Here is an 11,933-nt window from a genome sequence, read left to right as displayed (position 1 = left end):
GCAGAATTTGAGGATCTAGAGACCCCTCTGGGGGCCATCGGTATTGGTTGTGTAATTGGTAATATGGCCAATGCTGTGTATTGAATTTGATGAGCAGTTTGGGTTCCACCAGGCACCCCTGTATGCTCACATTCCCATGACTTACAGAAGAAGTCGGCATTTCCCCCACACAGCCATGTCTGTTTGTGGCTTTGATAGTCCACTGGGCAAACATAGTAATCTAGGCTAGCCAACCTGCATCTGGCTCACGTGTCCCTACATCCATAATGTGTGTTTCTATTACCTATGGTACTGAAGGGATTTATTGGAATTTTAGTTGGATCCCCTTCATCAGGGATATCCCAATAGGAAAGACCTATAGCCAGCTGACAAATGTCTGGGTGGAGAGATGGTCACCATGTCCCTAAGGGGGCTGTATGCAAGATAGACCATACTTCTTGTACAGTAGGATTTGTGATCAGCCATTACTGCTGAACAGGCTGATGAGGGTTAGGACTACTCTTGGCCAAGGGGAGAGTCCGTAGCCTAATGCACATGGCGAATACACAATTTGAAAGTGTTACCAGTCTTTTCCAGTTTTCAGCCAGATTTTGGACAGGGCGCAGGCCAGAGATGAGAGGCATGGATCCATGAAGTGATTCCTTCTACATTTACCACTGTAGGTGTTATATGTAGCACCTTATATGGTCCTTTCCAGAGGGGTTCCAGGGATGACACCTGATGTCGTCTAATGTAGATGAAGTCTCCTAATTGGTATCGATATGGAGTCCCCTCGTCCCCAGGTTGGTAGGCAGTGGCCAGATGTTTCCACAGATATTGCTGATTTCTTTCAAGAGCTTTAAGTCTGTCAAGCAAGGGGGTGTGGAAGGGATCGTTAGGTCTTAGAGTTTGGGTTAGGTCCCTTACTGGAGGAGGGACCATAGAGAATTTCATAGGGGGTGAGGTTACACAAGAAAACAGAGGAGTATGAGTATTTCTTGCATGAAACAGTGCATAAAGCAGGAGCATAGACCGATCTTTTATGCCGATCTCTAAGCTTAATTTTGTTAAGTTTCTTTAATGGTTCTATTAATTTTTTTTTTACCTGTCCTGAGCTCTGGGGTCTATAAGCACAATGTAATTTCCAATTAATTCCCAGGGTTCTGGCTAATCCCTGACTTACCAGGGCAATTAACGCCAGTCCATTATCATACCCTATTGCCTTAGCCAGTCCGTATCTTAGAAAAATATCTATCAGGATCTTCTTGACCACCATTTGTGCCATTTATTTTTTTATTTTTTTATTTTTTTTTGTGGGGAAGGCTTCAATTAATTCATCCTGAAAATGTATCTACAAAGACTACGAGATATTTAAGTCCATAACTTCCTGGCTTAATTTCAGTAATGTCCACTTCCAAGAATTGTCCTGGTCTGGTTTCTTGTAGGTGCTTTCCTGTAGGAATGTTGGAAGGGTAAGCATTAACCAATTGACAGACCCGGCAGGCTTTTGTTACCCGTTCAGTTATTTCTTTTCGCTCTGAGTCGGTTAGTGGAAAACTCTGTTCTTGATCCCTCAGGAATGCCTGCAGTTTCTTTGAACCAAGGTGAGTGAGTTGATGTACATTTTTAACTTAGTTTAGGGCTTTCTGAAAATGCAAGCTGGGATCAGTGAAGTTGAGGGTTTCAGTGTCAGTGTCCTTAGATGTTATCAAAAGCTTGCTGGTGCTCAGGGGTCCATTAGAATTGGGCATCTCTCTTTAACAGCGGATATAAAGGAGCAGCTAAGGACGCAAACCCAGGTATCCATAACCTGCATAAGCCAGCAGTCCCAAAAAACTCTCTGAGTTGTCTGCTGTTATATGGGGGTGGTATCTGCTCAATGGATTGTTTTCTGGTCTCAGTGAGCCATCGTTTACTGCCCCTAAGGGAATAGTCCAGGAAGGTTACTTCTTGCTGGCAAATTTGGGCTTTTTTGGCAGAAGCACTATACCAGAGTTGAGCAAGCTCGTATAATAGTAATTGGGTTCCAGACTCACAGTTTTCCTTGGTGTTGGCTGCCAGTTGCAGGTCATCGACATATTGAAGCAGGGTGACTTCAGGGTGCATAGTTCTGAAGTTGTTGAGGTCTCTGTGGAGGGCTTCATCAAAGAGAGTGGGGGAGTTTTTGAACCCCTGTGGGAGTCTAGTCCATGTTAGTTGACCAGACATCCCGGTTTCTGGGTCTTCCCACTCAAAAGCAAATAGCAACTGACTATCTTTATGCAGAGGCAAGCAAAAGAAAGCATCTTTTAAGTCCAGAACAGTATACCATTTCCGCTCATGGTTCAGAGTGCTAAGCAGATTGTACAGATTATGTACTGTGGGGTGAATGTCCTGCACTCTGTTGTGGATCTCTCTTTAGTCTTGAACGGTGTGATAGTCCCCGGTTCCTGGATTTTTATACTGGTAACAGGGCAGTGTTCCAGTTCGAATAACAGGGCCTTAGGACCCTTAAGGCCAGATATTTCTGAATATGGGGCCTTATCCCATCTTTAGCTTTTTTGCTCAGAAGATATTTTTTGACATTGATAGGGGGGGCTGAAGTTCTTAACTCCACTGTTATTGGAAGATGTTTCACGGCTACGCGTAACCCAGCAGTTATTTTCCTAGGCATCAGCGTAATCTGTTATCCATTTCCGGGGTAGCTTGCCTGTTTGATCAGTCTTGGGGGGTGTGACGAGTTGATGTTCATCTTCTACTGACATAGTAAAAGCCGTGACTATAGGAGTTTTTACTGAAGGATTTAGAAATTTCACTTGGGGGCCTTCAGGGTTAAAAGTTATTCTGGCCTGGAGCTTGTTGAGCAGATGTGTGCCCATCAATGGGGCCGGGCATTCTGGGATTACTAGGAGCCAGTGATGGATTTTTCCTTTCCCCAGGTACGTGGTCCTCTTAGTTGTCTAAGCCCCATATTTACTGCCATTAGCCCCTTGAACTAAAGTCCTTTTTGTTTGATAGATGGCCCAATGGGGCCTTAAGGGCTGACTATACTTACCCTGTATCCACTTCAAAGTTTAATCCCCAGCGGCGAGTACTTTGTGTTCTTTAGGCCGGGCCAGCTACCTCCAGGGAAGGAGGGGCTGTGTGTGCCGTGGGGTAGTCACCTGGAGGGCGCTGGGCTGGCGTATATTCCTCCAATGGTGGAGAGTCTGAGTCAGCAGCAGGGGAATCACTTAGAGGGTGTTTGGGGTTGGAGGACAAGGGCAGGGCATAAGGAGGGGGAAGAGAGTCCAGTAGAGTCTTGAGACTCAGGGACAACAGAGGGTGGAGGAGGGGGAGCAGAGGGATTGAGTGATAGAATCGTGGGAGAACCAGTAGGAGCAGGGACAGGGACAAGGAAAGGCTTCACCCATGGAAGAGGAGATTTGCAGAGGTCCTGCAAACTAAACATATATTGCTGTTGATCTGGATGGCTATGTGGCCCCAGCTGAAAGACAATATCTCTGAGTTTTTGAATTAGTGTGAAGTAGAAAGATCCTTCTGGGGGCCATCCGACTGCAAAGGTGGGTCATTCTGAGACACATAGAGTCTTCCAGATCCGACATTTTACTGAAAATAAGGAAGATTCCGAGCCTTTAAGCAGACTTTGGTCCAGTGATCAAGGGTCAGGGACAGAGGCATTGAAGTGCTCTATCCCATATGAAAGATACACAAATAGTGAAAGCAATGACACACGACACAGACAAGACAAGACAATAAAGACAGGCAATGGACGTCCAATACTGAGAACAGGACTGAATAGCCAGGAAAACCTGATGGGCTGGCAAAACCGAATCCAAAACAAAATATCACTGAGTTTAGGAGACTATTGTTACTCGGTTTCCCGAGTTCTCTGGGGCATCCCCCAGAGACGTGGCCTGTGGCTCTGTGACACTTCTGTCAGCCACCGTCACAGAGAGCTCATCCTCATCACCAATAGCCATTTTGCCCATCCCTAACCTGAAACCTGAAACAAGAAAGTGGCGCCTTACTTACCCTGAGAGGAGCCCATTGGGGGTCTTTCGTCCAACGCTGCTGGAACTCGCTGGGGCCCTCAGATGTAATGGTCGGGCGACCATTGGAGGAAGAGACCACCAAGAGACTGTCTCATGCAACAGCAAAGCATCCAAAATTCTGGGGCTCAGAGCTCACTTGAATAGAGAAGAGAGCACTGAGAACAGCTTTAACAGAGCTTATATACTTTTCTTGAAGAGGGCAGGGAGGGAAGTTTATTGATGGGTCAGGGCGAGTGGGCGGTTTGCGTGTAAACGGGTGAGGGTGTACATTCTGCAGTTTGGCAGTTGGGGACCGCACATTCTGGGAACAAGATTAGCAAAAAGTTTTCAAGATTTAAAGAGTGTTTTCTTAAGCATACAGAAAAACAGGAAGAGACAAGTACCTATTTTATTTATTTTCAACAAAGCCTAAATGGAAAGTGAGCATGGATTACTAAAAACATTCATATCCAGGTTGCCTAATGCTCTCAAATGTCAATTCTATTGGTGACTACATATTTCTTTCTTCCTAAGGTTATATATTCAACCTCAACCCTGTTGCAAATGCCTAATCCTATGACTCACTTAATCATTTGCCTGATTTCCTAATGTCTCTATTGATACCTCCTTTCCTACATATTTTCGCAAATTCATTATTGTGACTGACACTTAACATGGGCTGACATTAATATTCACTCTCTAACCGAAACCCTATTGGTAAAGAACTTTTTTCCAAATCTTATTCTCACCCTTCTTTCTAAACCTACTGACTATCTTCCTAATTCTACCGACTATCCCTTTTTGACTGGAGGTTCTCTTCAACATTCAATCATCCAAGGTACAACGTCCTATGCCATTGTGTATGGATTTATCTGAGACATTTGTGCAGAAAGTATGTCATTGCTAAGTATCCCAATCAAGGTCTCAATGCCCTTCTGGGCTGCAAATCTTACCTAGATTTCTTTTTCCATACTTATAACTCACGTCTATATTCTTATAAATATCACAGATTCCCAATACCTTTATTCATCCTGCAGAATGATTCCTAACCCAAATCGAAACTGTTATTAACCCTAACCACACAGTGTTCCCTCAATCTAACTTTAGAGAAGAGCAGGGACAGAGTTGGCCTTAAAATACAGGGATGTAGGGGATCTTCCACTTGCTGAGAACCTCAAAGGTCCATGCAGAAATGATTCCTGAAGAAGATGTAGGCAGCTATGAAGGACCTGAGAGAGCAAAAGTCATCTTCCATTGCCAAAAAAACTGGTCAGGATGAAGGGATGTGGCTGAATCAGCCTCTCTCTTAATGTACAGAAGATGGACAAAACCAGGCCTTTGTGGAGTGCTGTTCCTTGGTGCCTTTGATTTATATATAATTCTAATTTGTGAAAGTGTCACAGGAAGTAGGGGCAGCCTCCATCTCATGGAACCCTTGGAAGCAACTGTTAGGACAAAGTGTTTGCCAAGGCAGTGACCTCATTAAGTTCCTGAAGGAAGTAACCTACCTCACTTCCTTGGTGATGGAACACTTTAAACATGGGATCCAGGAAGCCAGGCACTGAGAGCCAATCCAAGTCCCAGTCCCAGTGGGCTCACTTGTTTGGTGTTACTAAGGACAGAGTCAGTCTTTCTTGGTACCTACTGATGTGAGGATGGCCACATGCCAGGGACCTTTCCTGAGAAAGTAGGTAGTGGCTCTCCACATGCTCCTGACAACGTCACAGAGTTGGCCAAGGAAACCAGATCTGAGAATGGATAGGCCATTTCGGGGGAACATAGTATGACCCACCAGTCAGAGGACACTCCGGATAGTTACAAACCTACTTGGGGGAAGGAGGTGCCTTTGTGGGTGTGGGTGTGAGTTTGTGGTTTTGTCTCATGTTCTGAGAATAGGTAGGAAAGGTGGTTTGTTTGGATTGGAATGGACTTTTTCTAGTAAATTGTTTGACAAGGCGAGTGTTTCTATGTCTGTTTCTCCCACTGTGTCCGTGGTTGTAGACATTAGAAAATAAAATGCATCAATGGATGTTTCCTGTCTTGTAGAAAGCTTCCCAGCATTCATCCTGCCCAATTAATGCATGGACTGTGACTTGCCTTATGGATGGGCAACACCTACTATCTTACTACGTTTCTGTTTTCTTCCTGAATTCTGGCCACTCTCGAGAATTGGCTCATGGTTTTGTGTCCAAGATATGTACCACCTCCAAGCACTGTGACATGGCCATGTACATGATAACTGAAGGGAATGGGAGGATCTCAGAAAACTCAGATATCAATGTGACCAGTAAAGTCTCAGTGGAGAATCCTTGCTTTGGGCCATTTGCTTACCTATTGCTTCATTGCCCTGAATGTCAGGAAGGTCTTTGTCTCAGGCCACCCCTTTGTGAAGCCTTAAGAAAACAGTTTTCAAATAGAAATGAATGAGCATCACCTGTGGCTCTTTGCTTAATTGCTTTGGAAAGGGATGTGTCTGAATCAGCCTCGTGGACCTGTGTGAGGCTGTTGCTTAGATTCTCAGCACCTGATGGATCTAAGGAAAGATTCCATGTGTGCTACAAATACAAAATGGTCAAAATAGCAGTCATTGTGTATGAAGTCTCTCGCCATCTTCTGTAAGGTTCCTGACCTCCATCATGTGAGAATAGGGATCCTTTGGGACAAATGAGTTCTTCAAAGGCCTGCAAAGGCTAGACCATAGATGCTTGGGATTTTTCATGACTCCCATTCATATAAAGAAATTATACCTGGCAGTCAGTAGGCCTCAAATTGGAGAAGTGGAGCAGTAATAAGGTCAGGCCTATTTGATCACTCCTGGTTCACAGGAAGTGTGTTCAGGCCACACTGACTTTAGGCAAAATAGGGGCAAGGGAGCATATTTTGGACACTGTTTTGGACTACACCTTTTATGGAAACGTCCAGCCAGAGGATTTGATGAGTGTCTGCATGGAAGAAGACGAGGGCTATGTGAAAGTGTTTTGGTTTTAATTGTGGTCATTTGTGTGGCGGTTGGAAGACATAACTGTGTCCACCATGGCTTGAACTCTGGTGTGATTCCCCTTAGAGACTGCGTTCTGGACCTGACCTCAGAGAAGAATTGCCATGAATTGTGTTGGGATTTCAGGAGGCCACGCATGAGAGTCCCCATTGGAAACTGAGATATAGGCCCAGGGTGGCTCTCCACAGAACACTGGGAATCTCAGGTACGATATCACATGGTTTTATTCTGAAAGACTTGGCAACCATAGTTGAGATTCAAAACACACATGGACCTAGCATTGTAGACCTCAATGGGCGTGGCTTCATGTGACCTTTTGGCCACTCCATGGGAAGCCTTGCCTGTGAGAGTCCTCCAGAGCTTTCATTGAAATGAAGTTCCTCACCATTTAATGTTTCCTGAATGAATTGAAACCCACAGTGTCTTCAACTTCATCCTTGAAAAATGGCTAGATAAATACCATAAAATTTTTGAAATTCTTATGACCTGGTGGCACTGAAGAACATTTGGATGTCCAGTTGCTAATCATGAGTGTACCAGAGAGTGCCTTGATTGACTGGGTTTCATGAAAATGGTGTAGAAGAAAGAATCCTGTATGTTGGCGCCTGCTGAGTAGTGACCCCGAGCTGTGGTGTGCAGTTGTGTCATAAAACATCTCTGGTGGGGCCATGTGGATCTGCCATTGACTTCCAAATGGCTTGTGGCTGACATGGTGCAGCCAGTAATCCCTATATATCTGATCTCTTCATATAAAGGCATCTTGTTATATGGAGAGGTTTCAAGGCAGTGTTCAGAATCAGGTTGCAATGGTTGAGGGGGCAAGCTATGTGGGATATAAGCCTCATTGGTGGATTCTCCTGGAGACCCTGACCCACCACACGTGTGAGAAATCTCTCCAGCACTGAGTCCCTGTTCATCTCCTTCTATTTCATGAAGCAAATAGTAAACACCCAGTGCAGCAGCAAGAAACACCATGAAATGTGGAAGATGCGCAAATGGCTTCACATACCACATGGGGAGACACTTAGCCTTCAGTGACAACAGTTTCCCTACAAAGAGAGAATTCAGCATTCCTGCCTCATGTTCATTGGAAAATAAGAAACCATGTCCTCCAGGTCACATAGATGCAGACCCAGCTTTGATGGTCTCACTACAAAGAAGCTAAAGCTCCTGACAACAACATATATTTCAAGTGCCCAAGGTCAGGGGCAGTTTCTCAATAAGTTTTAGGCCGGGAGAGCTCCATGTTTGTGGAGTGTTTACCTGTTTGACCAGGACACGAGAAAAGACCACTGACTACAATTAAAATCAAATTAAAACAAGCTTATTATTTCCACTGGCTGAGCTGCCTATCCCTCTCAAAATGGCGGAAACAAGACAGCAACCCCACCTTTCCTACAGCCCAGCTTTATAGTCCAGTAAGTTACACAAAAGGGGTGTTACAGATAACAGAACTCGGAGAAGCATCACGCTATTGCTACTTTACAATTTTCTTTTGCTGGCCCCATCATCAGAATTTATGAGGACCATTAGAGACTCACGAGAGTCATTGTCTGGCCAGAGAAGGCCAATATTTATGAGGTGTGACTAAATTTTCAGAGAGGGCTGCTATCTGGTCAGAGAGCCAGGCATGGGTGAGTTCAAGGCACGGGCAGGCATTCCAAGCAGGTTCAGAATTTGCAGTAATTTATAGGAAAGCAAAATTATCTTTTCATGACTTTGTGGCAAGATGGCTCCCAATTTTAATAAATGATCAGGTTGGGTTTATCATTCCCCCTTTTTAAATGTGTCCCTTCCAAATCTTTGATTGGGTAGGGAAAGAGCAATGAGGGAATTTTAATCCCTCAGGTAACAGAATCCAAATTTTTAAAACTCACCCAAAATTGGATTTCTGGTTTTACCTGACTTAATTAATTACTTATATTGATAGTCTATTTATTTTTGGCTCCATAGTTGTAAGACGAGAGGTGTCACTATTTTGGCTTCTTCTGAGCTGAGAGAGAGTGACGTGAGTGGGCACAGTATAAGGGACATGAGTTGCCTTTTAGAAGTCAGTTGAGGGACATGAGTTGCCTTTTAGAAATCAGTTCGTTTTGAAGTCTGGTTGGGGAAGAACAGGTTGTAAATTCATCTGGGGATGAGTTCTTCTGTGTGAGAAACAAGAACCCTGAGTACTGAAAAAATGTTGCAGCACCTGGAACATGTCACTGTATAGAAGTTCCCTCAGCAGGCTTTAATATTCCCAGTTATCAGGACTGTCAACTTAATATTTAACATTTAGTGTTACAGTTATCCCTCTCCATAAGATACAGTTTAATAATTTAATATTATCTGATCTTGCAAAATCCTTTTACTAGTATGGCCTCTGTGTGTAATAGTGAAACCTTTAATTCTGTTACTCAGGGCTGGATAATCGTACTAGCAAACACCAACCCTACCTGTAGGTTAGGAATATCTGTAAGCCTTAAACTAAAAATTTCTGCCTCTGGCAGCTCCTCTTGATAGTTTCTTTTTATAGTTATCAGGCATTCCTTTCTGGGAATCCTTCTTTGTAGCCTCCAGTCTTACTTATTTTGGGAGGCTAACATAAAGTGTATAAAAATAATTATTATTATTATTAATATTATTATTTAAAATGCCCAGGAATGGCTGTATTTTGGTTTTAACTGTCTTTGCTACGTGTTTAAGATGAAACAGTCAAACTGACTTTTGTTTCTATCTATTGTTAACAGTCAGCTGAGCTTTTATGGGAGTCATTCCTGGGGAAACTTGAGAGCAGCTTCTCAGTTCTGCTAGTGCCATTTGCGCTACGTGGGTCCAGGTCTTGCTTGACCATGTGGCTACCCTCGGAAGCATCAGGGATATCTCCCTTCTCTGATGACTCTAGTCTTCTTAACAAATGCACTGATTGGCTTTCTGTTCTCCAGGGGCCTCATTAATCTCCCTAATTGGGAAGATATGTGTCCCAGAGTTGCAAAGCTCTTTGAGAAGTCCCTTGTTCCCTGGATTCAGACTGACTCAGAGGGCAAGAGCCAAATATTGGTTTTCTTGTCCCTTTTCATGTAACTTTAATTTTAAATCATAATCTTAATCATCCAGCAAATAAAATTTAACAGCCTTATATTAAGAGTACTGGGCTTTAATGTCTATAACATTATAATTATTTATCTTTTTATTAATTGGGATCTGTATTATTCTGTCTGTCTTGTAGTTGATGACTTATTATCTTAAATTAACCCATGTTGTGTTCTTAAAGCAACACTTCTGTTAAACACTAACAAGGAATCTTTAGATCACTTATAAGGAAATTACAAAATAAAATTTTTTAACAAGAGTAAAAATACTTAGTTCGTGTAATAGCTACCCTGAAGTTTTTAGCTGAGTTATACATTATATCCTCTGTTTGAGATCCTAGAAATCTTGACAGAAAAAAACAACTTTTGAACATAACTTTAAATGAAATAATATCTGACCTACTACTTTCGTAGTCATTTTCACATATAGTAAGATGGGACACAGAGCCTTATCTCAGGTAAGGCAGGGCTCTTTATAAATCTTAAGTGTTTTACTTCTAAAGATGATCTTTGTTTTTTTAAATATCATTTTACAAAGATTACATAAATTATTTGAGGTCACATGAACATTAGTTAACACCATATGATATCACATTTAAAACATGAATTTAAGAAAGGCTGAAAGTTTTTAACCTTTATATAGATTAGACTCTCATTAACATAAAAATACATTTAAATTTTTCCCCAATGTAAAAAGTAACATACAACTTTACATATCTTATTGATAAGAGGTAAATGAATGCCCAATATATTTTTTTTACCATAAAACTTCAGAACACCAGCTTGAAATAATGCTCTTTTAAAGTTTCTACCTTACAGATTCGTATACCTGAAAGATATGAGCACATTAATAGCATCACAATTACATTGAAGTTTCTACATTAACCAAGTTTAGCTTTTAAATAAATGGCAGTACAGTGCTCTAAAATAACAATTCTTATTTAATCAGTTGTTTAAGTTTTATGGTTGCTTGCTCTAGAAATAATAAAACTTAATAAACACAATGTTATGGGTAAACTTATGTTTTAAGAAATTTTTGTCTCTTTAACACATGACTGATTATTACAATCTTATACAGACTTTAGTACAAACTTATACAGACCTTAGAAAATCAATCAGATATCTAACAAAAGTACTCATGAATGAGTAATCCCATATCAAATTTACTTTACTTATTTATCAATATACTAGAGAAATGTATTGAAAAGTGTAAACCACTTTTTTGTTGAAGGGAAAGTCCTACAACCAAGAAATATTAGAACATTTGTAGACATTAATATTTTATTAGATTTTTGAACACCTAGAAAAACTTGTAAACTTAAATTTAAAGACATTTATTTTTATCTCTTTATCCACTTTAAATTCAACTATTTAAATCACTTGAATTAAAGATCTTTGGATCCACTTTTTAAAATTTGTTTTTATGAGCGTTTTTGTTTTAATGAGTGCTCTTTATAAATGTTAATTTGTGTATCATATATATGATATACGGACATATGAATATATAGACATACAACACATAACAAAAGTGTGCACACATAATAATAGTAAAGGCCTTGTAGCTTTTCGCAGGTGAAATATCCATTGCAATGTTTCAAAAACTACACAGTTAGTCAAAGATAGAACTGATCAGAAAAACACCATCCTAGGTCTTTAGGATCAAAATCATGAGCTCAAAAAAATAAAGAATCTAAGGAAAAAAATAAGAGTCCTAGAAAAATTGACTGGCCATTAATTAGTAAATACCATATAATTTAATTTTTTGTTAGGCCTCAGATCACTCTCCTACTGAGCTTGCAGGCTTCTTTCATTTGCATTTCAACATAAGTCCTGGATGAGGTCTGGAAGGAGCAGGGAAAAGCTGCTATT

The sequence above is a fragment of the Callospermophilus lateralis genome, unplaced genomic scaffold (genome assembly GCF_048772815.1).
Source record: "Callospermophilus lateralis isolate mCalLat2 unplaced genomic scaffold, mCalLat2.hap1 Scaffold_72, whole genome shotgun sequence".
NCBI lineage: Eukaryota > Metazoa > Chordata > Mammalia > Rodentia > Sciuridae > Callospermophilus > Callospermophilus lateralis.
The sequence above is the reverse complement of the archived record's forward strand: the minus strand, read 5'-3'. Positions refer to the sequence as shown.